A 27,551-nucleotide genomic window follows, 5' to 3' on the forward strand; every position below is an offset into this window, starting at 1 on the left:
AGGTCCAAACCGTGGTAAAATGACCCAGGGTCAGGCTCTTTGCCTTTGTGATCAGCAGGGCAGCTGCTGCCAGAGTCCGGGTGCAGGATGGGGTTCCCTGAGCGACAGGGTCGATCTGCTGAGAGTAAAAAGCAAGCGGGAAATGGTGGGGCCCGCTCAGCTGGGTAAGGACGCCACTAGCAATTCCGCCCCTCTCGTGGACAAAAAGGTGAAAGGGTTGCTGTAATTGGGGGGGGCGGAGAGACATGGAGGAGGCCACACTGTCCTTGAGTAACTGAAAGGCTTGGATTGTGTCCGGGGACCACTGCAAAGGGTCAGGAGCAAGGTTAGCAGTGAGTCGGTGGAGCGGTTTGCTTAACTCCCCGCAGGACGGCAACCAGGGGTGACAGAAGCCAATTAATTCTAAGAAACCTTGAAGTTGTTTCTTGGTGTTTGGCAGAGGGCAGTTTTGGATAGTCTTTATGCGGACTGGGTCCCTTTGTCTCCCCTCTGGGGTTAACAGGAAGCCCAGATATCGGACCTTCTGTGAGACCCACTGAATCTTGTTAGGGTCTATCTTGTGGCCTCTGGTGTGTAGGTATAATAAAAGTGCCTTACCATCGATGTGGAGGGCAGCTTCTTCGCGGTTACCTAATAGGATGTCATCTATGTATAGGACTAACGTGGATCCCTGCGGACTGGTGAAGCCTTCCAAGTCGTGGCGGAGGCATTGGCTGAAAATCATGGGGCTGTCTCTGTAGCCTTGAGGAAGTCGTTGCCAGACATAACTTTGTCCCTCCCAGGTGAAACCAAAGAGATACTGAGAGTCTGGGTGCACAGGAATGCTGAAAAAGGCTGATTTTAAGTCAATAACAGTGAACCACTTAGCATCCCAGGGGATTTGGCTGATGATAGTAGCTGGATCAGGAACTACTGCATGAAAAGGGACCACATACTGATTAACAACCCGTAGATCCTGTACAAAGCGCCAACGAATAGGGTCTCCGTCCTTTTTAGGAGGCTTTTTGACAGGCAGTATAGGGGTGTTACAGGGGGTGCGCTGAGGGCGGACTAGCTTTTGTGCAATGAATCCCTCGATAATGGGGCGGATGCCCTCCCGGGCTTCCAACGACAGGGGGTATTGAGGGACTGACGGGGGGGTTAAGGAGGGCTTCACTTGAATCCTTACTGGCTCTGCTGAAAGGAGCAGGCCAACATCAGTGTCAGAAATTCCCCAGAGGGTTAAAGGCAAGTCAGTGAGGTCAGGGGAGAGGGGGGGGGGTTCCCAATTACCCTGAGTTGGGGCCGAATCTCCTAACACTGTCATCAATAATCCTACCCCTTCAGGAGTGCAGGTTAAAGTAGCCTCAAGCTTACAGAGTAAATCCCGGCCCATCAAAGGGATCAGACAAGCTGGGGAAAAAAGAAAATGGTGAGAAAAACATTTATCAGCATAAATAACATTTAGAGGCAAAGTGAGTCCCAGAGACTGGGTTGCCCTCCACCCCAGTTGCAGTTTTAACCTCAGAGGATAGCCAGGGAGAGGGGGCATGATTTAAAAGAGAGAAAGTAGCTCCAGTATCATTGAGGAAGGAGACAGGCAGTCCCTGGACTGAAAGGGTTAGACGAGGCTCTTTGCTGGGAGGGGAGAACGTGAGGAAGGAGCCGGCTAAAGACATTAAGGAAATAAGACCATCACATTGTTTGCCTTTGCCCCCGGGGTACCGTCATTGAGGAGGCTGAGTTTGCTGCAGCTGCTGCTGTTGCCCGTAGTTGATCCAGGCCTGGGGAACGGGCTGAGCTGGTGGTGCAGGGGTGTATTCGTCCCTGGTGTAAGTATCTGCGGATGTGACCGGACCCTCTGGGCGTCCCCAGGGGAGGGGTATGCAACCTGCTGCATCTGCTTGGTCATTTGCCTAGTAATTATTCCTCCCGAGGTGTGCCCTTCCATTTCCCCCTTATCCCTCTGCAGAGATTCCGACCTGGAGTCCTGCAGATTCCCCTCTGCACCCTGGAGAGAGTCCCCCTGCGGAGGAATAGGGGCAGGTGCAGTGGGGACCAACTGACGAGTCAAAACACGCCGTGGTTTACACCCTTCATCGAAATAACATGGAGGGGGGTTCACTCTCGGGAGAATACCTGACTGCCATAATTTTTAAAGATTTCCACAGCTCTGCTACTGTGTCCCAACAAAACCAGTAACATAACTGTCCCGGATGGTCTTTTTCGATCTGGCTCCTTACTCCTCTTAAGGCAGCCTGTTCGAAAGAGCCATACGAAGGCCACCTCATCTCCGGGTTGGCCAATACCGCGGTATACCCAGTCCAATTCCTTACACACAGTGTGTACAACTTTCTCCTAGACATTCCTGTCTGTACTGGGAGTTTCCCTTCGTTCCATAACTTATTTACAATCCCCAACGGACTCTCAAGAGGCACACTAGTCCCTTGACCCATGGTGTCTGACAGGAGCCCTCCAACTGGCGTTTACCCTGCTGTCCAGTACACGACCCCTCAATATTGAATTGGCTGGGAGAAATCTCCCGTGGCGCCTGCCAATTCGTATATGAGTGGTCTGACCACTGGACAGAGGCACCGCACCAGAAGGAAATCCCGGACGAGCCCCCAAATTGTTAGGTAAAAAGCAAGTCCTCACTCACCTCTCCAGCACCCGAGTTCGTGCGGAGTTGGTATGGGGCTCACAATCTGTCAGAGACCAGACACCAATTCGTTGATCAACGGGCTCACACTATCCTTAGCTTGAAAAGCTTCAGAGTAAGTGTGGCAAATTTATTAGGGGTGAGCATCAATATTTATACACAGAAGTAAACAAAGTGATTAACAGATCATAATGGTCATGCATAATCAAACAAGATTTTACAGGATAAAACAGGTTAAAATGTATATTCAAAAAGAGATAAGGGGAGATGGCTACTTAAGGGGAGGGGGGGGTGTCATGAGTAGTTCGCAGGTCAGAGCTTCGGTTAAAAGTTCAGACAGAGACATCAAGTCTGGGTTAAGTTTAAGCTCATCAAAAGTTCAGACTCAACAAAGGCTTAATGGCAGCATTGGTGGGTAGACTCGGGTGGTTGTTGAGTGACTCGTATGTGGAATGTTCATGGGGTCTCAGTCCAGTCTTGAGTGAAAGACGTCTGCCAAAGCAAATAGCACTAGCTGGCAATCTCAGCAGAGAGATAAAGGGCTGAATAGTTAGGAGTAGGACCCCACCTCTGCTCTAGAGATGATCCCTGCAGATTATTTGGGATTGAAAAATATTGGCACGGATTGGTAGGGGGGAAACTTGTGCTAGGGACAAATAAAGGACTTCCTCCTCCAGCACCTTTATCTGATGTGAAATTTAAAAAAACACACCTCCTTTTGGGTTCCTCTCTTCCTGCTTTTTGTAATATGAATTGCAGAGCTGGTTATGGGGGAGGGGAACAGGATGCTAGGGGTGCTAAACACATGCACATAAAAAGATCATGCATAGTTAGGAGAATTAAATCCAAAGCTATTTCCCTCCTGTATTGTCATCTCTTCCTCTCAGAAACTATAAATTTGAAATCCTGTGCAAAATCTATTCCCTGTCCTCTCCCTCCAACTCCCCACTACGCTGTTCAAGTGAAAGGAACTTGGAAAAACAACCTCTTGTTCTTAAAACATGAATGTCCCCTTCAGGTTAAGTAAATAAGAGGTTTTTGGTCCCACTTTCCAGTGTAACAAAAGGTCAACCTGTGCAATTTTTCTCTAAGCCCAGCCATTAGGAGCAGCTTCCCCATTCATCTCTGGGATGTGTATATGAGGCCATAGGGCAGTCTATTTCTATCCCTTAGAGATCAGTTTGACAATTTTTAAAGTGAGAATACATGAAATATACTGCCATGCAAAAGGAAGATGCTTAAAAAGGGACCAAAGTGGGAACCAAAGTGTTAATTTGGCTGGGGGAGGGAGAATTGGGGAGTAGTGTATATTAATGGTTAGCACTTGCATACCCATACTTTCTCAACTGAAGATCTGAGTGTTTACAGAATTAACCCTCACAGCACCCTAATATTATCCCCATTTGTAAAATGGGGAAAGGAACAGAGATGTTAAGAGACTTGCCCAAGGTTGGTCATTGAGTAAGTCTCGACTGGAGTCTTGAAGCAAAATCAGGAGTCCTGACTGTCACTTTCTCTAACGGCTAGTTAGCATTGCCTCTGAACTCAGTATTTGCATTGAGATGGGAGTGTACTGCTCCCCAGCACATCACACTCTTAGAGCTTAATAAATTAGATTAGGATTGTTCCTCCATTATTCCAGTCGTCACCTTGCTAATCATTCATGTTGCTGCTGTTGTTTGTAAGAATGCTTATTGTTTAGAGCTGTGAAATAATAATCACATTGGATACCTTCTCTCCTTCCTTCCCCCTTGTCTGCCTCTCCCAGTAGTGGAATCAGCAAGTGGAGTTAATGACTGCCAAGCATTAGGAAATATTCTTTCAGTTAAAGCATCTGGCTTCTTGGCAAGTGTCACAAAGAGCCATCCTGACAGCTCTGGAATGTCCACTGAGGCCCATCAGAGGCTGGGAAGTCCTTGATCTCCCCTTCTGCAGGCTGTTCACCTTTGATCCAGTAAAATCTACACACTTTTATCTGTTTGAGTTGGAGGTGCTAAAAATTTGTGTGCGCGCGTGAGCATACAGTTGCCTCTCAGGAGATCTTTCTTCCCTGTCAGCTCTTTGAGGAGACAGCGTAGGGAAGATGGCTTTCATACCTATGTGGATCTTGCTATATACTCAGGTGATGATCTGAGGAACCTCGATTGCACAGCTAAGTTTCTTTCCAGGACTATATTTCCCTTCTACCTACCTATGTATTTTTCAACGCATCGAAGTGCCTGCAATCTGAAAGGGCCAAGACTGTGTAGCTGAGGCTCCAAAATCGATCTTCCTTAAAATCAGGACCCCATCCATTCAGATGATGATGCACCTGTCACCATCCCTCACTGGGTCACAGCTGAGAATGCCAAATTCAGGATAGATGGCTGAGAAATAGGGCAGACTCACTCCAAGCTGGTGGTTATTCTATCATTAGATTATACCAAGCCTGTAACAAACGTGAACTTCTGACCCACTACACGGCTAACAAGAAGTCAAAAATGCAGCCTCCATAGGCACACTTCAATGGCCCATTGTCAGAGTGACGGGTCCTTAATGGGCCATCAACACATAGCTGTCTAGCCTTGATGTAAATCTGTGTGAGGTGTCACCCAGGAACAAACACATTTTAGATACAAATACAAAGCCAATATTCATAACTTTAGGTGCAAAGATGATACAGTAGAACCTCAGAGTTATGAACACCTCAGGAATGGATGTTGTTAGTAACTCTAAACAAAATATTATGGTGGTTCTTTCAAAAGTTTACAACTGAACAGTGACTTAATACAGCTTTGAAGCTTGACTATGCAGAATAAAAATGCTGCTTTCCCTTTATTTTTTTAGTAGTTTAAATTTAACATAGTACTGTACTGTATTTGCTTTGCGTGCGTGTGCATACGTGTGTGTCTGCTGCTGCCTGATTGTGTACTTATGGTTCCAAATGACGTGTGGCTGACTGGTCAGTATATAACTCTGGTGTTCGTAACTCTGAGGTTCTACTGTGCCTGAATTTAACCAGGATAATCATATTTGATTGTACATTTTCCATGGACACCTTACATGATACACTTTTTGTATTAGCTTTGTTGCAATTGTATAACAACGGTAGTATCAATTATATAAATGGTCATATTCAATCATACAGCATCACAGCCCCTAGAGATGGGAAATTGTCTCCCTGTTTTATGCCTTCTAAATGACATGACTGCTACCAGTAGGCAGGCAAGTGCCTGTGCTTCAATCTTTGGAGATGAGCTGATATATTGCAATGGAGATTTCACTCCCCTTTGCTGTAGCACATCAGCTCACTTAACAAGACTTGTTTCAGAGGAGCAGCCGTGTTAGTCTGTATCCGCAAAAAGAACAGGAGTACTTGTGGCACCTTAGAGACTAACAAATTTATTTGAGCATTTATTTGAGCTACAGCCCACTTCTTCGGATTGAGCCATTACAAACATTGAATCTATCTCCCCATGTAAGTATTCTCACACTTCTTATCAAACTGTCTGTACTGGGCTATCTTGATTATTACTTCAAAAGTTTTTTTTTTTTCTTCTCTTAATTGGCCTCTCAGAGTTGGTAAGACAACTCCCACCTGTTCATGCTCTCTGTATGTGTGTATATATATCTCCTCAATATATGTTCCATTCTATGCATCCGAAGAAGTGGGCTGTAGCCCACGAAAGCTTATGCTCAAATAAAATTGTTAGTCTCTAAGGTGCCACAAGTACTCCTGTTCTTTTAACAAGACTTGTTTTTCATTCGGCGGGAGAATGCTTTCTGGATTCTATACATGAACTCAAGCGTGGATGGTGGCAGAATATGTACCAGACAGGGTGGCCATCTGAACACATCCAAATCTTTGATTTTGAAGATTGGTTAATAAACTTGAGTGGTAGGGCTTTCCTGTGAGATTTCTGTTTCTGGTCTTTAACTAAACCAGGAAGTAATCTGCATCTTCTTGGGATATCTGGAATGCGATTCCACAGCCTGCCTTGCAACTGTCAATTTCATTTGATCTTGTGCTGGACAGAGCCAGCAGTGCTCCCAATGAAAATCACTATTTCTCATAATCTAATTTTGATCTTTTTAAGTGCTTACATAAGCATGTATTCTAACTAACTTAGCGGATGGGATGGCAGCCTGGGCTCTGAATTTCCTTGCTTTTGGGGATTTCTCAGATGTTTAATGTACCTTGAAAGTTCAATATGGCATAGATCTAATTGACCTGACTGTGTAACAAGATTCCATATGGGTTGTCAGCAGGCTTTGAATCCATGATCTTCAGCAATGCAGCACAGACCTCTGCTGCTTAGCAGTAGCAACACTAGTAGATACCCTCTAGCATAGAGGTTCTCAAACCGGGGGGTGGGACCACTCAGGGGGTCACGAGGTTATTACATGGGGGGTCGTGAGCTGTCAGCCTCCACCCCAAACCCGCTTGGCATCCAGCATTTATAATAGTGTTAAATTAAAAAGACTTTTTTTTATATATTTATAACGGGGGTCGTACTCAGAGGCGTGCTATGTGAAAGGGATCACCAGTACAAAAGTTTGAGAACCACTGCTCTAGCAGAACAACTGCTATAGGAGGATACCACACGTGCTTCTCTGGCATGTGAAATCTGCAGATCTTCTGACGGGCATTGTAGAAAATGGAGACATTTTTCTCAGTCTGAATTCATGTGAATTTGGTGTTTGTGAAAGGTGCTGGATTGAAAACCTTAGAAGCTCAAGATCTGTAGATACAGGTTACACACAGGAAGTAGCTGTGAAAGCTTCCCTTGCTGCCCATTTACCAATGAATCTGAGCTGTGCCCTAAACAGCCACTTTCTTTCAGTCACACTGACCCAGTCAGGCCTTGGCACCTCTCAGACAGCTAACAAGGGAGTCCGTATAGAGCTGCTCACAGTGGTATTTCCCCTGGTGGACTCTTGTCCTCAGAACCCTGACCTGAGGTCTCGAAAGATCTGTTGGATGGGAACCACTTTGTCAGCTGTCTGCTGAATACTCCTTGTTTACAAAATAACTTTAAAATGTTAGCAGATTCCAAGAAAAGCCACAGCAACGTTAGAGCCTTTGCCCTGTGTAATAACATTAATCATCAACAGCAAGAATCTTAAGTGGTCTTAAGTCTGTAGTAGGGGGTGGTGGGAGGGAACTCTGCGTCCAGGGAGGAGAAGAGAGCGGCTTCATCCAGCCACAAGAAGAAACAGATGGAAAAGCCCTGGCTGTTCCTGAGAAAGATACAGTTGTTTGATTTGGTGTTTTGTGAGTGTTCCCTTTTTAGATGAAGTTGCTATCCCAGTTAATTATCAATAGGTAATATACCCCTATCTAGCAACTGGATGAGAGCACTCTCACCTCACAGACAATCCGATGCAGGTAAGACCAACAACTGGGAAGGGGCAAGGAGGTACTGTGAGAGCAGGAAGTGATTTGGAAGCTCACTCAGCATAGTCTCTAGTGTTCCCAGCATCTTATCAGCACCTCTCTCAAGAGGGGAGGTAATTGGGTTGCAGCCTTAAAGACAATCCCAGAGCATTCTGGGGAGTCAGTAGGCAAGGCCCTGCTGGTTAGTCTTGCTGGAAAGATTGAGGGAAAGGAAGTCACCTTACGCACACAGTACATAGTAAGCAACTCATCCAAGGTCAGTGGCAGTGCCCGGAATGGAATCCTATTTCCCAGTCCTATGCTCTGATCACTAGACATTCACATGACCCAGGAAGAAGTCTTGCCATCCCATCAAACACAGACCATGCCATTAATGCTGAAAGGCAGAAACTCTGATACATGATCACCACTCAGATGTGCCTTGGCTTTGCTTATTTGCCCTGTCTCTCCCCAGCTGATGTTGCAGCATCTCAGCTATTTAAGAAACTGTTCTGCTGACTTTCAGAAGGTTCTGATCATGGGATTCTCCCAACATCTTCTGTGCTAATGTTCTCTTCTGTCACTCCCTAGGAGAGAATTTTCTCCCCCACTTGCCAATTCCCCTAAATTACCTGCCGGGAGTGAGCTTGAGAGAGTGAGCTAGCCTCATTGCCAGCTGTGCAGATTGGTATCTTTTGCTCTCCTGGCAAAGGGAGACATGTTGCGTTTCTCACAGCAGAAGTTTTTTGCTTTGCTATTGTCTGGCACTTCCTTTCCAAACCAACCCTACATATGCACAGTTCAACAATACCCAGCCCCACAGTAATGGTTTTCTGTCTCGTCTTTGCTGAGTTTGAGGGAGGCGGGGTTGTAATATAGCACACTGATTGCAATTGTAATATTACAGTGAAACCTACCACAGGCATCTCTGTGTCTCAAGCAGCCACGTTAAAATATCCCTTGGTTTTCCAGTTAAATGCTCTTCAACATTTTAACACCCACCTCTACTAGGCAGCTGATTTTGCTGTTCCATTATGAAGTCTATTGTTATTAATAATAAGCTCTTTGAGCACTACAGAAGAAAATGCTATATAAAATGCTTTATAAAAGAAGGCAGGTATAATTCTTCCCACTTTTCAGAGGGGGAAACTGAGGCACAGAGATGGAAATGACTTGTCCAGTGTCACACAGCTGAGCAGTGGCAGAGCTTGATAGGTTATTATATACTAAAATAATAACTTGGATCCCAAATAGCATTTTTCATCCATAGAAGTCTAAAGGGGTGTGTGAGTGTATTGGGATATATTTATGTTACATAGACACAACCTCCTCAGAAGAAATAAAGGGTCTGAATTCCACAGTCCACATCTGTCTTGTTCCTTTTAAACCCTTTTGATGCTAACTTCATACAGCATTCCTTTATTTGGTGATGGAGGCCATGGATGCTTATGTGCCTTTTCCTGTAAACATTAGCATCTTCAAAGCACCTTAGAAAATAAAGATAAATAACAGCCACATTGACAGCCCTTAATAGTAAGCAATGCCAAGAATTTTTCCCCAAGATGCAATTTGTGTGTGTGTGTGTTTAGCACGTACAGATATGTTCTCTGGGGATGCCTCCTTCCCTGGTAACGCCCCATGCAGGACACAGTGTAAAGTTGATTACACCATGACATCTAGATGGAATGTCAAACTTGCTCATATGTGGGTTGCTTTTTATTGATTTCCTGATTTGCTTACAACGAATAGAGCTTCTCCGTTGGCTCAGGTGATTAACAAGCTGTGTTTCCGGCATGTGAAATCCTGGGTTCTAGTCATGGCAGAGCATCTGTACATCTTAGCTGGCAATCATAGCCTTCATTGTGACATTGGTTGCAGCACAGCTGGACTTGTACATCAAAACAGGAACCTTCTTGCAATAGCCAGAGACCCTAGGTGGACACCCCTCATCCTCACATGTCAGTAGGCGTTTCTGACCCCTTTGCTGTTTTCCCATAGACACACATACAGCTCATGCAGAGATCTGACTCCTACATGGAAAGGTTTACTGTATGTTGGGTGGTTAGTTTAAACCTTTCAGTGCCAGTTTACTGCCTAGTAGAAGAGATTCAATCACAGAGTTCCCTCAGCACAGTCATACTGCCTTGGACTCTTTCTCAGCCATCATGCGCCTGCTGCATGTTCTGATTTTTGGATGCATTTGGCAGCATCACAAAATCCTGTGGGTCAATGAGTTCTTCCTTTCACTCTTGACTTTCCTCATGGGTCCATATTATCTATGGCTCTATGCTAGGCCTTCAGCAATATCTACAGCTACCAGAGCACATCAACTGTTGCGATGCTAGGTTGTACTTGGAGCAAGGTGGTTTAGAGAAAATATGGACAGAATAAATAGAGATCTTTGTTCCATGATAGGAGCCTGGCAGGAGGAATCTAGGCTACTTCAGCAACATCATAGGCAGTGGAATAGGGCCTTTGAGATCTGCAACAATTAAATGGCTTCTCCTCCCTTTCTCTCTCTCTTTTTCCCAGGCCAGGCTCTATGGTGGATAGATATGAAGGGAAAAGCCAAGATATTAAACATAGCCTTCCCTCAGTGTGTAAGGCGATCTTTGCATTGTGTGTGGAAAATGTTTTACACCCAGTGAATGCTGGCTTGATGTTTTCTGTCAGCTATGACAGGCCTCAAATGAGACAATTAATATTTCACAGCTGCTGAGTTTGGAAGGTGACTAGAAAAGATACGAGCAGGGGCGGGAGGATGGTGGGGTTTTTGTTGTTGTTTTTGTTTTGTTTTGTTTAATTCACAAACAAAAATTGATTAAAAACCACAAGTTAACAAGTGCTGAGGTGAGGCTGCAAGCTTAATCCTTTAAAAAAGACTGCAGATACACTCAAGGATTTTCATGCTCATCCTTGTGTAGGCAACTTCTACTCTGCTGCCCCTAGGCAAGCAGTTGGGCTGTGATGATACAGGGATGGCTTCCCATCAGGGGTGAAATATTTCAATTCAGTGGAGCCTCATGCTCAGTCACCGTGGTCAATTCATCTGCCCTTGATCCTTCCAAGGCAGATGAACGGAATTCCATGAAGTTAGCTACATGGTGATCTTGAAACCTGAGCGATCTGCTCTGGATGGACACTAATAATACCCTGTCTATTTAAAAAATGTTTGACTTTGTGTCCGTCCTTCCTCCCTCCCACCACACCTGCTGTGTGACCCACATTCACATGTGTTGCCTGCTGTTGAGTTGCTGCCTTCCACCCCAGAGCCTGGCTGTATTTCAGTGGTGTTTTTAAGTACATCTGATGGGTTATAAAGCACTTTGGGCTGAAAGATGCTTTGGAAATACAAGAATATTAAGGAAAGGGGAATGGTTCAGAGCAACTCTTTCAAAGAATTTACATGCTGCTGTATAACTAGCAGAGAGAAGCCAGTGCATTAAGGATGTTACTTGGCCTAGTTTAAAGGACAGGGCATCTGAAATACAATTTACCTCTAGATGCTCTCTGCCTGCATAGGGATGGGGGTCAGCCTAAAGTTCCCATGCATGCATTTATAAGGAGGAGGTGGCTTCTGTACAATTACAAAACAGTGAGTCAATGGGCAGATCATGATATAACCCCCTTTCTTGATGCATTTGTTCAAGGCTGACATTTTGAAGAAGTGGGACACATCAGGGAAGCTGCAAATATACAGGGGGAGGTCTAAAGCAGGGGTTCTCTTAACAAATTGTTTGGTAGCCGCTCTGACAATTTTTCCAAGCCAGAGCCCCATGGCCCCAGGGCTGAAGCCCGAAGCTGGAGCCCTGCCATCTCAGGCTGAAGTCCAGAGTCTGCCACTGGAGACAGGGGCTGAGGTGTGGAGACTGAAACAGAGAGCCCCGGGCTGAAGCCAGGGAGGGAGAGGCGCTGAAGCCTGCCCCCGGAGCCCTGGCAAGCTGAAACCCAAAGCCCTTCCACCCCTAGGAAAGCACGTACCCCGGCCCCACGTGTCTGCAGATGCGCTACCTGGAGCCAGGGCCGGCTCTAGGTTTTTTGCCGCCCCAAGCAAAAAAAAAAAATTGGCTGCCCCTCCCCTCCCACTTTTTTTGGCTTTTACACGTTTGCACTTTGCAATGGTTTGTTTTGTTTGTTTTGTTTTTGACTGTTTAAAATTACAAATTCTGTTTTCATTTTTGTTGTTGTTAGTGAAATAAAACAATTTCCTACTAGTGTACTCATTTACTCACTGGGCCGACCATGGAGTGACCTGGGCTGTGTCTCCCTGGGCAGAGCTAGGGCTGCCTCTGCGCCGGAGGCCTTGGCATAAGCAGGATGTCAGCGCCGACCCCAGGGCTCATGTGTTCTGTCCGGGTCGGACCAAGTCATGCTGCTGGCGGCTATCCAGCCTGGCTGTCGCTGCCAAGTAGCCAGAGGGGCCTGGAGCTACGTGGGAGACACCAAACAGCTCTGCCTCCTGTCTCTCCTTCCCCACGAGCATGCCCAGGGGCTTGGCACTGCCCTCTAAAGCTGGGCGTTGCAGCCCCATGCCAGCAGGAGCAAGCAACGGGCAGTGGGGGGCTGCTTGGTCTCTCCAGCCAAGGCACAATCACCTCCACTCCCCTGGCACCAATCCCAGTCTGAAATGGCTGTAGCAGCCCTGCCCACGGTCCCACGTCTTGCTATGCAGCGCGGGGAGGGGAGAAGGTTCTGAGAGCAGGGCTGCAGCCTGGCTCTCACACTGGCCTAGGGCCCCTGTGGCTGGAGGGGCAGCGGACCCCGGGGAGCCTGGCTTGGAGCAGCCTCAGCAACACCCCAGAGTCCCAGGCGGTCACCCTGCGGTGTGGCCGGGGATAGAGCCAGCAGCCTGGGGGGTGGGCGCACCGCCTGTAGCTCTCATGTGTAGCGAACCGGGGTGGCTGCGGGATTCGGCTGCCAGGGTCGGGGCAGAGCAGCCGGTGGCTGGTGACTGCAGGGCAGTGTGCTCGGGCCTCCCGCTCCCCAGGACCCCCACGAGCCGGCTGTGGGCTTGGCCTGAGCAGCGGCACAAATTCAGCTCAGCCCGGGCTGCCGCTCCCCTCCCCGGGCAGGAGGCGGTGCAGGGGGGAGGAGGAGGAGGCGGGGACAAGCTGAGGAGGAGCCCGCAGCCGGCGCTGGAGGAACGGCCCGTCCGGCCACCATGTTCCGCCGCCACCTCCTGTGCTCCGCGACCGGGGCAGGGCCATGCTACCAGCTCCTGCCTGAGGGGGGCTGGCCACTGCCCCTGGGAGAGCAGCAGGGACACACTCCCCACTGAGCTGGCTCCCCCTGCCCCGCCACACAGCCCCGGCGGCACCCGGTCAGGGAACAACAGGGCGGTTAGGATCCAGCCCAGGACACTGCCTCAGGTCGGAGCTGGGGCTCCAGCATTGTGCCGCCCTTGGTAATGTGCCGCCCCTGCCTGGAGCCCCCAGGATGCTGTGCTGTGACACCAGCAATCGCCAAGGCAGTGCATCCAGGAGCAACAGCTGGACGCTGCAGAGAGAGGCTGCAGCTTTGCCCCCCCCCCCCCCATCCCCTCTTCGCCCAGGAAGCAGTCGTGGCCATAGAAAAATCCCCTGGTGGACGCATTTGAGAAACCGTGGTCTAAAGGGCATTTCGCAGGGGCTGGTGGAGGGCCACAAGGGGCTGTTGGGAAAGGAGGGGAAGCAGAACAAGGTAGGAAAAATATAAAGACATGCTGATTGCTCCCCCCTGAGCGAGAAAGCGAGAAAGTTTCAGCGCTGTAAAGCGCCAGTGTAGACAAGCCCTAAGGGAAGTGGGGCCACATCACAAATGGCACTGCCTGGCTCCCATGATGGCAGTCTCCATAGAGGCCAAGAATGGAATGGATTGTGAAGACTGAACTCTGGCAGTCTCTCCAGGCTAGCTTTAGGGCAGTATAAGGGAAACCTGTCATGCCAATGGTTGTGCTGTACCTTTTCTGGGGACAAACAGAGGTTTTAATTCCTCAGCCGAGCACCTTTAACCAGCACGGGATTCACTCATAAAGAAAATGAAATTCAAAAGGGCAGAGGCGTTTAGGAAATTGGGAAAGTATTCTTGAGCTGCATCCAGCCACTGAGCACAGCTCTGATCCTAAAGTTTAGAGAACTTTGCCAGCTGCCCCATATGCTTACAATAGATGGAAACCTTCCCCTTTCTGGAGCTGTACATATTAACATTGAATCTATCTCCCCTTGTAAGTATTCTCACACTTCTTATCAAACTGTCTGTACTGGGCTAGCTTGATTTATCACTTCAAAAAAACTTTTTTTCTCTTACTTAATTGGCCTCTCAGAGTTGGTAAGACAACTCCCACCTGTTCATGCTCTCTGTATGTGTGTATAGATATCTCCTCAATATATGTTCCATTCTATATGCATCCGAAGAAGTGGACAGTAGCCCACGAAAGCTTATGCTCTAATAAATTTGTTAGTCTCTAAGGTGCCACAAGTACTCCTGTTCTTTTTACATATTAGCCTATTCATCTTATCAATTAGGGAGATCAGCGTGTACTTTCCTTCCCAGTGTTTATACTACACAGGATTAACCTGCTCCTAAATGGATAATCAGCACGGATGCACTAAAAATGGGAGGTGATTTACATGCCTGTAATACCATCTGCTTTATTAGAATATTTTACAAACCTGATGTTTAATTTGCTCTCCAGGATTTGGTGACCAATTATTCTGTAATTTCCCAAATAATTTCAAGAACCGCAGAGAGGGGTTAAAAAAACAGAAAGACAACTCCTTGAGGGCTGATATTTATACAGGGAAGAAATGAGTAATAGAGCATGGGAAGGGAAGGGCTTTGAAGAGAAGAGTTGGCCACAGTCTGAGGCTGGAGCATAGTAGACCCCAGGTGGAGGGCTGGAGGCTTGCTCTTGTGCTTTTTTGTTTTGGTTTTAATTATAAAGCTGCTGCATTTTGACAGCTGCTAGTGCTGGGAGCTGGTGGCATGTTCCATAGTTTGGTTCGCTGAGTAGCTATAGATGCAGCAGCGTTTCCTGGATAACGGAGCATGGCTAGAGCAGGGAGACTCCAAGACACAAGGAGTCCACAGAAGGTACTTAGCTGATCTGTGTTGAATTCTGAGCCCATCTGACTGAGTGGATCACTGGATGAGCAGTGCCGCCCTGTTGGGGAATATAGTAACTACCATCCTGTTGCAACCCATTTGAGCCATGTGGTCTCCTCATTTTGCAGGTGGCAAAACTGAGGTGCACATGCTGATTTGCCCAGGATCACAAAGTGAGTTAGTGTTAGAACAGGAATGGAAGCCAGGTGTCCAGGCATTAGACCTGGCTTTCCGCTTTCAAATTATGCAGGAATGTCTCCAATAATGGAGGCTCTCTATTGATAGTCTGCCACTACTCTAATGAGCCAAGATTCTGGCAAAACAGTGCAAAAAAGCTCTATAATGATTAACAAACCCATCAAGATGTGATCCTGAGAGATCTGTATTTCCAAAGCTATCTCGTGAAGAGCTTCATGTAAGCAATGGAGCTTTAGCCCCTCCTTATTGATTGCATGCTCCTTGTCACTGGAGCCATTTAACTAAATGACTGTGCATAGCTACTGGGCCCTCATACTCTTGGTAGTTTCCAATATGTGTGGGGCCATGTTATCAAGGGTGGGAGAGAAAGTGCTGATAAACAGGGAAAGTGTCAAGTTCAGGCCCTTCTAGGTGCAAAACAGCATACCCTTCCTAGGATTAAGCTGACTGCCCCAGCCTGAATCATATTATGCAGCATTAAAAGCCATACCTGGTACAATTAATTGTGACTTTGTAGTGGTCTTCACTTGGGGTCAGCATGCCTAGTGGCTCAAGTCTCCCAGAATCTTGGGGTGGCTTTGCTGGCAATTGGAGGGCCTGGCTGCCAAGCTATAGTCCACCATTCCCCGGGGCTCCATGGATTCCCCTGATTGGCCGGAGGATGTGGTGCCATGGAGGAGGATTGGGCCCTCTATCTCCTCTAGGGTCCGACGGGGGAGGAGGAGAGTCTAGGGAGGCCGTTTGTCTGGTTTAATACTAGACAGGCCTCTTTGGCTGTTTTTGTCCTCTGTCTGCTATTGGGACAAAACTGGTACATGCACTGCATGTGAGGTCAGGCTGGTGGGAGTCTGATCTTGAAAATGACATCCCCATGCAGCATGACCTTGCATGCACTGTGCATAGAAGTCACCCAGACAGGTGCAGGGTCTGGTCCACACCATTCCTGGAAGTGCTAGAATGTCTGGTATACCAGGAATATGTGAGTGACCACCCTAGAAGAGTCTCAGTCCCCTCTATCTGGTACAACAGAGCAGCCTCCCCTGACCCTCTTCCTACCTCCCTGGTTTTCTCTTCAGTTTGGGGTGTGGTCTTAGCACTTGGCTTCCCTCTCAGTTGAGGGTTGCTCACACTCTCTCAATCATTCAGACAGTGAACTGGGGCTTCCCTGCTCACTCCTCAGTGTTCAGTTCCTATTTGTCAGGGAGAATGCAGGGGAGAAAAGGGAGTTAGGCCCTTAGCCTCCCAGTCGGGTCTTAACCACAATCCATGCCCATCCCCTGTAGATCCCTCTGTCTTCAAAGCTACAGGCTGGGTGCCTTCCTGCAGGCTGTCTCCTTCACTCTTCCCTGCTTGACTGTCACAGTTCCCTTTTAGGGAAGTCCTCCATTTGGAACATGCTCTGCAGGGGCTGAGGGGCGGCCTCCTTGCCTAATACAGCTCCACAACTCCCTTGGTCTTAGGCTATGTCTACACTGCAGCTTATGTCAGCATAACTTATGTCACTCAGGGGTCTGAATCCCCCTGAAGCGACCTAAGATATGCCGACTCTATATCAGCAGGAGAGTTTTTCCCCCAACATCGCTCCTACTGCTTGTGGGCTGGAATAGTTAAGATGATGGGACAGCTCTCTCCTGTGGGCTTAGAGCAGATACATTGGAGAGCTTACAGCGGCGCAGCTGCATTTGTGCCACTGTAAACACTCTGGTGTAGCTGTGCCCTTGGTGTGGAGTCTGTAAACCTCAAATCAGACCTGTTGGGAGTGCAAGGACTGATTGCAAAGCCAAAGCCCCATCATATTTCTGGCTGCAGCATATAATGCCTATATCTTGCCTTGTTGTACATTCATTCTGACCTGCAGTGCCCGCTGCTATTCCAGTCCTGGGATTCTGCTCAGTTTTGTCAATGCACCTCCATCCTTTCTTGCAGCAACTGTGCACTCTTCTGTTCCAGACACTGCGCACTTGTCACTAAAAACCACTAGGCTTGTTGAATTGTGCTGAATAATAATTATGGTTATAAAGGCTTCCCTTGAGAGTGGGTTGAGAGCAAAGTCATTTTCATTGTGACTAACAAGATTTGAACCCGAGCCTTTAGAGGGGAATAGCTGACTCGCTTAACCCACTGCAGCACCATCCTCACCACACCACCCACATCTATAGAAACGCACATGGTGGGCCAAGCCTCAATTCCACCCATGAAATCATATCCAAATCAGTAGAGCTACACTGATGGAACTGAAGATAGAATCGTGTCCTTACTCTAAAATAGTAATTGAGCTGTCCCCAGCTCAGCCATGAAAACTGGCAGCTAATTACCATCTGGGAGCTGTGGGGCTGGAAAGATTCACTCACAAGGGCCTGTTGTGTGTCCCACCCGGTGGGGAAGTGTCTCCAGAAGCAAGAAGGGAGTGGAGAGGTGAATGGGAGCAGCCTCAGTGGTTGCATTCCTAGCAGCAAACATAGAAGGCTTCACCAATAGCCTCACTGTTCCCTGCTTGCTATTAAACTTTCTGATTGAATTTGCTAGAGATCAGAGCCACTGGCTGGGTAGTCTTAATAAGGAAGGTTGTTTCCCTTTGTTTCTGTTTGAATAAAAGGGTAGAGAAGGGGAGGCTTCCCAGTTTACCTTTGTCATTTTTCTATAGCCGTTGAAGGAAGAAAAGACTTGAGCAAGCTTCCAAGACTGGGTGTGGGGTGGGAGTGTAAAGTAATAAATCCCTCCCTGCCCAGGAGTTTCATAATGAATAAGCTGCACAACATCTGCTGCTCAGAAGTCCTTAGTCCAGCAGAGAGAGAACGCTGATCCCGCTGTAACGAAAGCACAGCCCTACCACTTGAACTAAAGAAGAATCTCCTTAACTGATCAGGAGTATAGGAGCTATGAATCCAACTTCAGCAGCTCTTATTCTTCCCAGCGGAGGGTGGTGATATACATAATATTGGTAATTGATTGCAGTATCTTTGGGAGAACCTGCTTCTCATCGGTGTCCATTATACACATGTATCTTTGATTGACTCAGGGCCGGCTGCAGGCACCAGCCTGGCAAGCAGGTGCTTGGGGCGGCTGCTCTGGAGAGGGGCGGCACGTCCAGCTGTGCGGACGGTCCCTCACTCCCGCTCGGAGCGAAGGACCTTCCGCCGAATTGCCGCCGCAGATCGCGATAATAATGGAGCCGGCCCTGGTTTGACTTCTAGCTCATTTTGACATTGAGGGTAGGGGCTGTGTATTTTAATTGCCTTGTTAGAAAGGGTTTAGTTTTAGTTAATGGTTTGAACTGGTATGGGGTACTCTGTTGTCCAGGAATGAGCAGTTACAAGTTTCTAAATTAATCTCTAGTCTCTCTTGCCAGTAGAAGTTGGTCCAATAAGAGAGATTACCTCGCCCACCTTGTGTCTCCAAATAAATCTCTCATTTTTAGGACAAATGATTTTTCTTGTTTATTGCTTGATGTTTGAATTGATAAACGTACTGATAGCAAGCATAGTCTGACCAGGGTATTTCAAATCAAGACACCAGAGTTTTTTTTCCCCCCTGATTCTCTACTGAATGTGTGTGTCTTTGGGCAAGTCATTTCCCTTAAGTGTGTGTCAGTCTCCCCCTGTGTAAAATGAGGATAATTTTGGCTTACTTTAAAAGCTTTGACAACCTTTAATAGCATATTTAAGAGCTTTGAGATCCTTTACATTAAATGCTGTACAAGTGAAAACTATTTTAGAGCTCTGTCTCTCATACAAACAGCTGACGGAGGCTATTGTGCAAGATGTCAGGACCTTCAGCCAAAGTAATTCTGGTGCAGCAACGTCTGGTACCATAGGGGGAAAGTGCATTTGATGGAGCAGAGAAGGAAGATACTGAAAGAAAAATTGTAATTGGAGGAACTACATTTGCTATTAATACTGGGTTAGGAGTAAACCATCCATAAGTCCCCATGGAAGAGTAAACATGTATCACACGGTCACTAGCTGTGTGCATTTCCCGACTGGAAAGCTGACTATGTACAGCAGATCAAGGTCAAAGTCAAAGAAAGTCTGCCCAGGTCTCTGTGCAGCTGAGCGTGTTACAGTTTCACTTGTACTCAACATCGGGTCATACATGAAAACGAACAGAGTAACATGAGTGGTAGATGTCTGGGGGGCGGAGAAGCAACTTTTTTTTTTCTTTTTTTCTTTTTCAGCTTTCAGCCTTTTAATTGCCTCTGTAAACAAATGCATTTGTCTTTTAGATCAAGAACCGAGATGCCCTGTCTAGAGCACTTCTGAAAGCAGGCTTGTATTGAAACAACCAGCATGGGTTACTTGACCAGCATGGACATGGGGTATTTTTTTGAGTACTACGCTATAGATTTTGTCTATACCACAGTAATCTCCAGGGGCAGTTTTAATTCCTTTGCCTCTCATTGCCATGGGTAGCATGGACTAATAGTAGCCAGTCATCCGCTGTATCGTGCCACTTCTTCCCTGATTAGAGTATTGTATACCAGCTGGTGGCTGGATGCTGCTATTAATTTGCATCAGGCCCCATAGTGGAAGTTACAGTACACCTATATAACAAAAAAAAAAGTCTCTACCCCAAGGCGCTTATCTTATAAATGTAAGATAAACAACAACAGGTGGAGATAATAAATAGTTGGGGGAAGCTAGTGCTAAAGCTAATTTCACCACAGTCCAGTGGCTAGGATGGCTGTGTGCATTCTGCACATTACCACACCTGGGCTGTGAACCAGGTCAGTCTTGCTTCATAGGTTGTATGCAATTCTACCAGCTGAGCCAACTAGAAAGCTCCCCTGGGCTAAACTGTGTAGAAAATGAGTTAACTTAATCTCAGCTGGAAGCTGCTCCTTGCAGAACTCTTATCAGCATAGCAACCCAAGCAGTAGACAGTGCCACTGATAAAATACCCCCATTATGACCTAGGGGGGGTTGGTACAAGCCTGCCTTTAATGATGTTTGGCAGCTGACAAACTGTCAGCTCAAGCAAAGAAAGGACAAATCTACTGCACCCGGCAAGCATCCATCAGGTTCGACATCCTTCCTACATCTCTGGAAAAATTAGGAGTAATTAATTCATCATTAGGCAAGGGAGGCTTATTCTATCTTGGGAATTTCTAATGCACCTATGATTATCGCCCATTGCAAATATACGTAACCTCTAGACCATGGGACATCAAGATAGATGAGAGCAAGGTAAATGGGACAATTTAAAGGTACTTCAGCTGCCTCATAATGCTGCTTATGGCCCCAAAGGCTCTCTCTTATTGCAAAATTATTCCAGCCCCATCAGATTCCAGATCCTGTTATAATAAAATAATGGGCACATTGGATTGTCTCTCTCACCTAGGAATCTGCCAGATCAGGGTTTGCCTGGGAGGCCTTTACACAGAGATGACCCAAAGACAACAAAAAGACAATGTCAAGAGAAATCACATAGCCTTTTTTTTTCTCAGTTCCTCACCTGGGTTGCTATTAGGTTAAAAGGGCAAGAGTTCTAAAACATTTTATTTACTTTCCACTGCGTTTGCTGTTTATTTACTTTTTTGCACATTGCTTCATGCAGACTAGACCAATCAGTTTCACTTTGTTTCTAGTATGTTTTTAATTTTTCTAATGCTAGAGATTCTTGCATCCCACTCTACTGGCCAGTCCATCTGGGGACATTAATTCTCTCATGTTACCAACTAGTGCAGTTATTCCTTTAGCTAATTGAGGTTGAAGTTGGTGCACTGTTGCTAGTCTTGCTTTCAGATCTCACAGGTGACCCTTACAGGTCTTGTTACAAATGTACTAATACAACTCTTGCATCCGAAGAAGTGAGGTTTTTACTCACGAAAGCTTATGCCCAAATAAATCTGTTAGTCTTTAAGGTGCCACCAGACTCCTTGTTGTTTTTGTAGATACAGACTAACACGGCTACCCTCTGATACTTAATACAACTCTGTTATATTTGGGTTCCCAAAATTGCTAGAGAATATTGAAATATATTTTCCCGGAGCATTTGCCCAATTCATGTTGCAATGATTGTCATCTTTGGAATAAAAACAGAATACTTGTGATCTCTCAACCCTAGGCAGCTTACTCTGAAACGCTGCATCCTCAACTGGCCCTGTTCTGAGGACAGAAAAGACAAAGGAAGGATAATTTTTGAAGACCATCTTACCTTTTCATGTCCTGTTACATCCATGTGTGTTGTGTGTGAGAGAGAGAGAGTGAGTGGAGGAAATTAGAATATCCACTTTGAAACTGATTATGAATATATGGTCAGCCCTCAATGTCAGTGAAACCCACTTGCTTAGATAACCCAGATAAAATAGATAAATGTGTAAATTAACAGCCATTCTTATCTGTCAGGATGTCTGAGAAATATCTCTTTGATATCCCAGTGCAGAATGAGGACAGGGGAACTGTTTTTGCCAGGCTCAGAATATATTAAAACAGAGCTCTTCGTTCAGTACAGAACTCATAACTTCAGATCAGAGTTCTGTTTGACTCTGCACATCTGACCATTTAATTTGAAATACTTGCTGAAGAAAGGAAAAGTAAAATATAAAAATGAAGAAATAGCAATACATGATTGCTTTATATCAGATGCATAAGAAATGTTTGAAAGCTGATTTTGTGTGTGTGTGTGTGTGTGTGTGTAATAGCATTTTTTCCCCTATAAATGTTTCATGTAATTTGCTGTAAATGTTTTATGGAACATTCCACTTTGTATTTATTTGTTAGGGCTTTTGTTTGTTTGTCTTAAAAATTCTCAACTTTTGAACTTGCTTTATTTCCATAGTTGTCCTAGAAGAAGAGTCCGAATTTCACTCAAAAATGGATGACATTTCAAGAAAAACACTGAGTTCCAAGCAAAGGGGGCTGTCCAGTAAAACCATGCAAAAGTTCACTTTCACTGTTTTAAATCTTCATTTCACATAGAGCAATTCTGTGAGAGTGAAATCACTGAACAGAAATTGCTAAAGTGTTCACACAAATTTGTCCCAACTTCAGTCACTCCATTCTGGTATTGTCAAAGGATGAGCTGAGACTCCCGTTATTCTACTAAACTCTGTTCATTTCATTCTTTCCTCACCCTCCAAATCCAGCCTTCCCCCATTTCGGGGTATGTCTATCCTGCAGTCATGGAGGTGATTGGAGCTTGAGTACATATACACAAGCTAGCTTTAATCTGACTAGCTCAGGTGCTGGAACAGTGACGCTGCAGCAGCATGTGCTTCAATGAAGGCTGTACAAGCCCATCAGGAACCCTGGGTTGTTACTCAGAGGGTCGCCTGCGCTGAATTTCACAGTGCTGGTACCCGAGCTAGCTAGGTTAAAGCTAGCTCAATACATCTACTCATGCTGTATTCGTACCCTTTGAGTGCAGTATAGACAATAGCCACTGTCTCATCCACCTATTGTGAACTGCCTAATACCGTAGCCTGATCCTGAATTCACTGCATGTGGGATTGTTCCAGTTGAAGTCAATGGACCTTTGCACAGAATTCCAGGCGCAAGACGCTACTTTGTAAGCTCTCTGCTGGGAGTGTCTCATTTTTATTTATTTATTTGTCTGCACAACACCCAGAACAGTGGAGCTCCAATATTTGAGTGGGGTCTCTAGATGCTGCCATAATGTAAATAGGTCCTTATGTATGTCACTAGAAAGCTACTTTCCTGTCACTGGAAAGGTCATTTTGCTTTCATTGGAATGTCATTTTGCCCAGGTTGTCAGTACAGTCTCAGATTTGTCCTGTGATTTCAGTGTCCTAACAGTCTGGGTGTTCTTTGTATGCCTCTTCCTTAGCCGGGCATCACTAATAGTATGTAAATGATGTGTGTTTACTATGAAATTGTAAGTAAAATTTTACTTACAATTTTTTCCCTAAGTGTTTAGATTTTAACATATCCCTCTGGTAACCGTCTGCCGCACACCCAATTCTTCCTTGGGGAATGCTGTATTCCTAAAATGCCCTTTCCACAGTTTCCCGTGAGGTTTCCCTGGATGTCTGATTGCCTATGCAGTTTGATTTTCAGTGCTTCTGGAAGCTTTTTGTTCTATTATTCACCATAGGTCTCTCTTGTCTGTGCTTATTATATGTCATCAGAAAGTACCTGGGAATTTGCAACCTTCCCAGCCACTGCTATGGTACAAACACACATCAATAGATAGATGGTGTCTGAATTAGGCGATGCACTCATAATTGCTAGCGCAAGCTTTTAAAGAGAGTTAAATTTAAAATTTTTTAAAAAGCAACATCCTGTCTCATTAGTCTCATCATTGGTGTGGTTCCTAGATGTAAGATCTGATTTAATCTTTGTCATTCATAGAATTGATTTGAGGGATGATCCTTTGGTGGTTCCACAGACATGATGCGCCTCAATCCAGTGGTACCCTGGAAGGAAGTTCTACCCAGCTAGACAATGGTATGAAGATCTCGGCTTCTTATCTGCACTCTCTTTTGGCCATAATTTGGCTCAAAGCCTTAAAAAGGTGTGTGTGTGTGCATGCTCTGGCATCTGCCTGGCTTCCATCAGAACCAGCTGTCAGCAGAGGAGGCTGAAAAATCAGTCCAGATTTCCCCAGCCCTGAAAAACCAGTCCTTTCTCTGAGTGTGGTGCTGTCCAGCTGATCTTTTGAGAGCAAGTGTTTGGGTTTATAATAATGGCACAAGGCCATGAAACAAAACCATCTGGTGACTCCAATTCCAAACTTCCAGTACCAGGTGCTCTGGTGTGTCACATGTTTAATCAACAATGATGGATAGGTTGACCTGTCCTGGCAGTCAGATAAATCCTCTTTTGAGATGTGGAAAGGCTCTACCCTCAAGACCCTGTTTCCTGGCAAAAATGCAGCATTGCTGATTATTAAAAACCACCAGGGTGGAGATGAGAGCTTCTTTGTGTTCCTACTGTCTTGAAAAGTGCCAATGGATCTTTAGCAGCTGCCATTGGTTTTACATCTGGTGTAAAAGGTACCACTTCTGGCACTACAGTGCCCCATGCTGTGTCATGGGTGTAGGATTGACTTGGAGTGAAGACCTCCCCTACTGAGTCACCAATACATCTAGTGTACTTAGCATTGCATTCAGGTCTCCCCTCCAGCTACTGACAGGCCCTACCCTGTTTAGTTTGCAGGATCCATAAAGACTACAAGCCATAGTGGTGTGGCACTGTTTACTGTGTCCCAAACATTAGTGATCTCATAATGTATCTGTTCCAACCAGTAAATCTTTTTTTTTTTTTTTTTTTTTTTTTTAGAACAAATACTTTCTTTCCCCTTGAAAAACACTGTCATTGCCTTTAGACTGTGCTTACTTTACACAAATTACAGCCAGAGGGGATTTTCTTCTTGCAAATGACGGCAATGTAGGCTTTTTTCTAATCCTGGTTAATGTTGCTTCTCTGACAATGTCAGACTATCCAATTATGCCTAATGGATCAGTTACTACCACACTTGATTATTCAGTTTTTCAGCCCCTTTTTTTCTTTTTATTGCACAAGCAATGTTAAATTAAACTCCTCCTTCTCCTGGAAATTGTGAGCATTTTCAGACAAAAATCAGAACATGCTCTTTTTTTAGCAGCTTCTCATTTGACACAAGAGAGAGCCACATTTGGCTTGCCCCAGTGGAACTTGTGTGGGAGGCAAGAGGAAGGTTTTTACTCAGGGATTCAAATTAGGGAGGAGTCAACAATGTCCAACAGGATAAGGTGTGAGCCTGGAATTCAGACCTGGGTTCTGTCACTTACGAGCTATGATACCCAGGGCAAATCACTTTCCCTCTAGGTGCTTCTGCTTTCCCTCCTTTCTAAAGTGCTTGAAGATATATGGATGAAAAGTACTCTACAAATCCTACAGTTTATTATTAAGTGGCTGTGATGTTATCTAGGGTACAAGCTGTGTCCCGCAATTCTCCAACCTGGGGTACCTTTTATACTGTTTCGTGGTGACAGCAACCACTCTTGGTCTGCCCCCTCACAGCCTCCAGCATCTAAATCACTCCCAGCTGTACTATATGAGTGCTATCCACACAAATGTGCATGTTGTAGTGGCCAGCCCTCTCCTGGACAGCACAAGCTCACATAATGTCCATCACTTCATTAATAGAAAATGATGTGCATAAATCTTATCTCAAATGAAGTTTCCCAAACCCTTCAATCAAAACACATACTGGTTTAGCTAAAACAAGTTTATTAACTCCAGAAAGATTTTAAGTGATTACAAGTAATGAGGCATAAAAGTCATAATTGGTTACAAGTAAATAAAAGGTAAAACAAATCTAATATACAGTAGAATCTTAAAACTTTACATACAATGTTGCCACACACATTTTACCAGGACAATAATGATCAGCACATTGAGTTTTCAAATGATACCTCACAAGGCATACTCCAAAATCTATTATAGTTTTGTAAAGGGGGTGAACATAGGGATACAGACTGTCACAGTGGTCTGAACTTCTTGCCCAGTGCTCAAACATAAACCATTTTTAACGTTTTAATAAAGTTTAACTCTTTAAAGTTCCTTTTCTCTTCTGCCATGAATCTTCATGCTTTCAGGTTCCAACCAGAACTGGAGGTGAGACATTCTGAGAGAGAATGGTACTTGCAGCCCTAAAAGAAGCAAGAATCACCAGTGATCATATGAGACAGAGGCTGTTTTGTGAGATTTTTCAGCCTGAATGTTTTCTCCAGTTATTTAGATGAGATTGGTCTGAGCATCTGGATTTTTGGGTGCATTTCCAAACCTCCTTGAAAGTCACCCATCCCTGAGTGTTACCAGAGTTCCAATTAATTTATGATTCAGTGACCTCTGATACTTTATATAAGCCTGAACCAAAACGTCTCTCAAACATGGAGCATTCAAAAGCTGGATCTGAATTGTGCAGCTAGGCTCCATCTTTAAGAGGTACAATCAGGTGCACACATAGACAAGAAGTAATGAACTTGGCTGGCCCATCGTTTTGTTTGTTGGGCTGCAACAGATGATTAAGACTTTGGGTAGCAACAAAAACACCTGGGAGGCCCTGTAGGCTTATTCCAGGCCATTTTGTAAACTTATTCAAACTTCTATGCTAGCAGGATTTCTCGGTTCGGTCCTTCACTTTGCCCCTGGTTCACTGTGTTGATGAGCAAGGCATTTCACCTCTCCGTGCACTGATTTCCCTATATCAGATAAGAATGGGAGACACTGTGAGGCTTAATTATTGCTGGAATAGAGCTTTGAAATCCTTGAGTGAAAGGTGTTAGCTGAAACCCTTTGCAGTGGATTTCTCTATCTATCAGCGGTTCTCAAACTTCATTGCATCAAGACCCCCTTCTGATAACAAAAATTACTACACAACCCCAGGAGGTGGGACCGAAGACTGAGCCCGTCCGAGCCCTGCCGCCCTGAGGCCAAAGCTGAAGCCCAGATGCTTCTGCCCTGGGTAGGGTGACCAGATGTCCCGATTTTATAGGGACAGTCCCACTTTTTGGGTCTTTTTCTTATATAGGCTCCTATTACCCCCCACCCCGTCCCGATTTTTCACACTTGCTGTCTGGTCACCCTAGCCCTGGGCTGGGGCCGGGGCGGGTGTGGGGGTGGTTGGGCTTCAGACTTGCTGGGGCCCAGGGCAAACACCAGACTTGGCAACCCCATTAAAATAGGGTTGGGACCCACTTTGGGGTCCCGACCCACAGTTTGAGAACCCCTGATTTAGATATTTAAATTTTGTTCTGTGCTGGTGTGAGATTAGATTATTGTGATTCCTTCTGGGATGCCTACAGCAGGTGTGCATTTATGGGTGCTGTCTCAGTGAGGAAAAATGTTAAATTTAAATAAAGAGAGAGTGTGGGTGAGGCAATATCTTTCACTGGACCAAATTCTGTTGGTGAGAGAGGGAAGCTTTCAAGCTTACACAGAGTTCTTTTTCAGCTCAGTGCAAGCTCAAAAGCTTGTCTCTCACCAGTAGAAGTTGGTCCAGTAAAAGATATTACCTCACCCACCTTGTGTCTCTAATATTCTTGGACCAGCATGGCTACAACCCTGCATACAAATTTAAATAAATAAGAGACCTTGATTTTTAAAAAGCTGTAAAAACAAATACTACCACAAAGGGGCAGCATTGCACCATAGAATCCTCCTCCATGCTGTTTTTCCCCCTAGGTTCTGGTTGAGTTGAAAGAGAAACTATTTGCCTGAAAATGCAAACTGGCTGGTGAACTGTCTTCTGTTCACTCAGTGGATTTGGGATGGTGATATACAAGGAAATTCAAGCCTTTGCCATCACAGGGATATTGGCAGCTGAAGCGTG

General features: G+C 45.6%; 1 long non-coding RNA gene across 1 annotated transcript; it reads left to right on the forward strand.

The window, feature by feature from the left end:
- The first annotated feature begins 18,077 nt into the window (after window positions 1–18,077).
- LOC128835419 (uncharacterized) lies at window positions 18,078–27,125 on the forward strand. The gene is made up of 4 exons (XR_008444649.1): window positions 18,078–18,216; window positions 19,498–19,590; window positions 23,585–23,680; window positions 25,816–27,125. It is a non-coding gene; the product is annotated as an uncharacterized LOC128835419 (long non-coding RNA).
- The last annotated feature ends 426 nt before the right edge of the window (window positions 27,126–27,551 follow it).

Source organism: Malaclemys terrapin, chromosome 4 (genome assembly GCF_027887155.1).
Source record: "Malaclemys terrapin pileata isolate rMalTer1 chromosome 4, rMalTer1.hap1, whole genome shotgun sequence".
NCBI classification, from domain to species: Eukaryota; Metazoa; Chordata; order Testudines; family Emydidae; genus Malaclemys; species Malaclemys terrapin.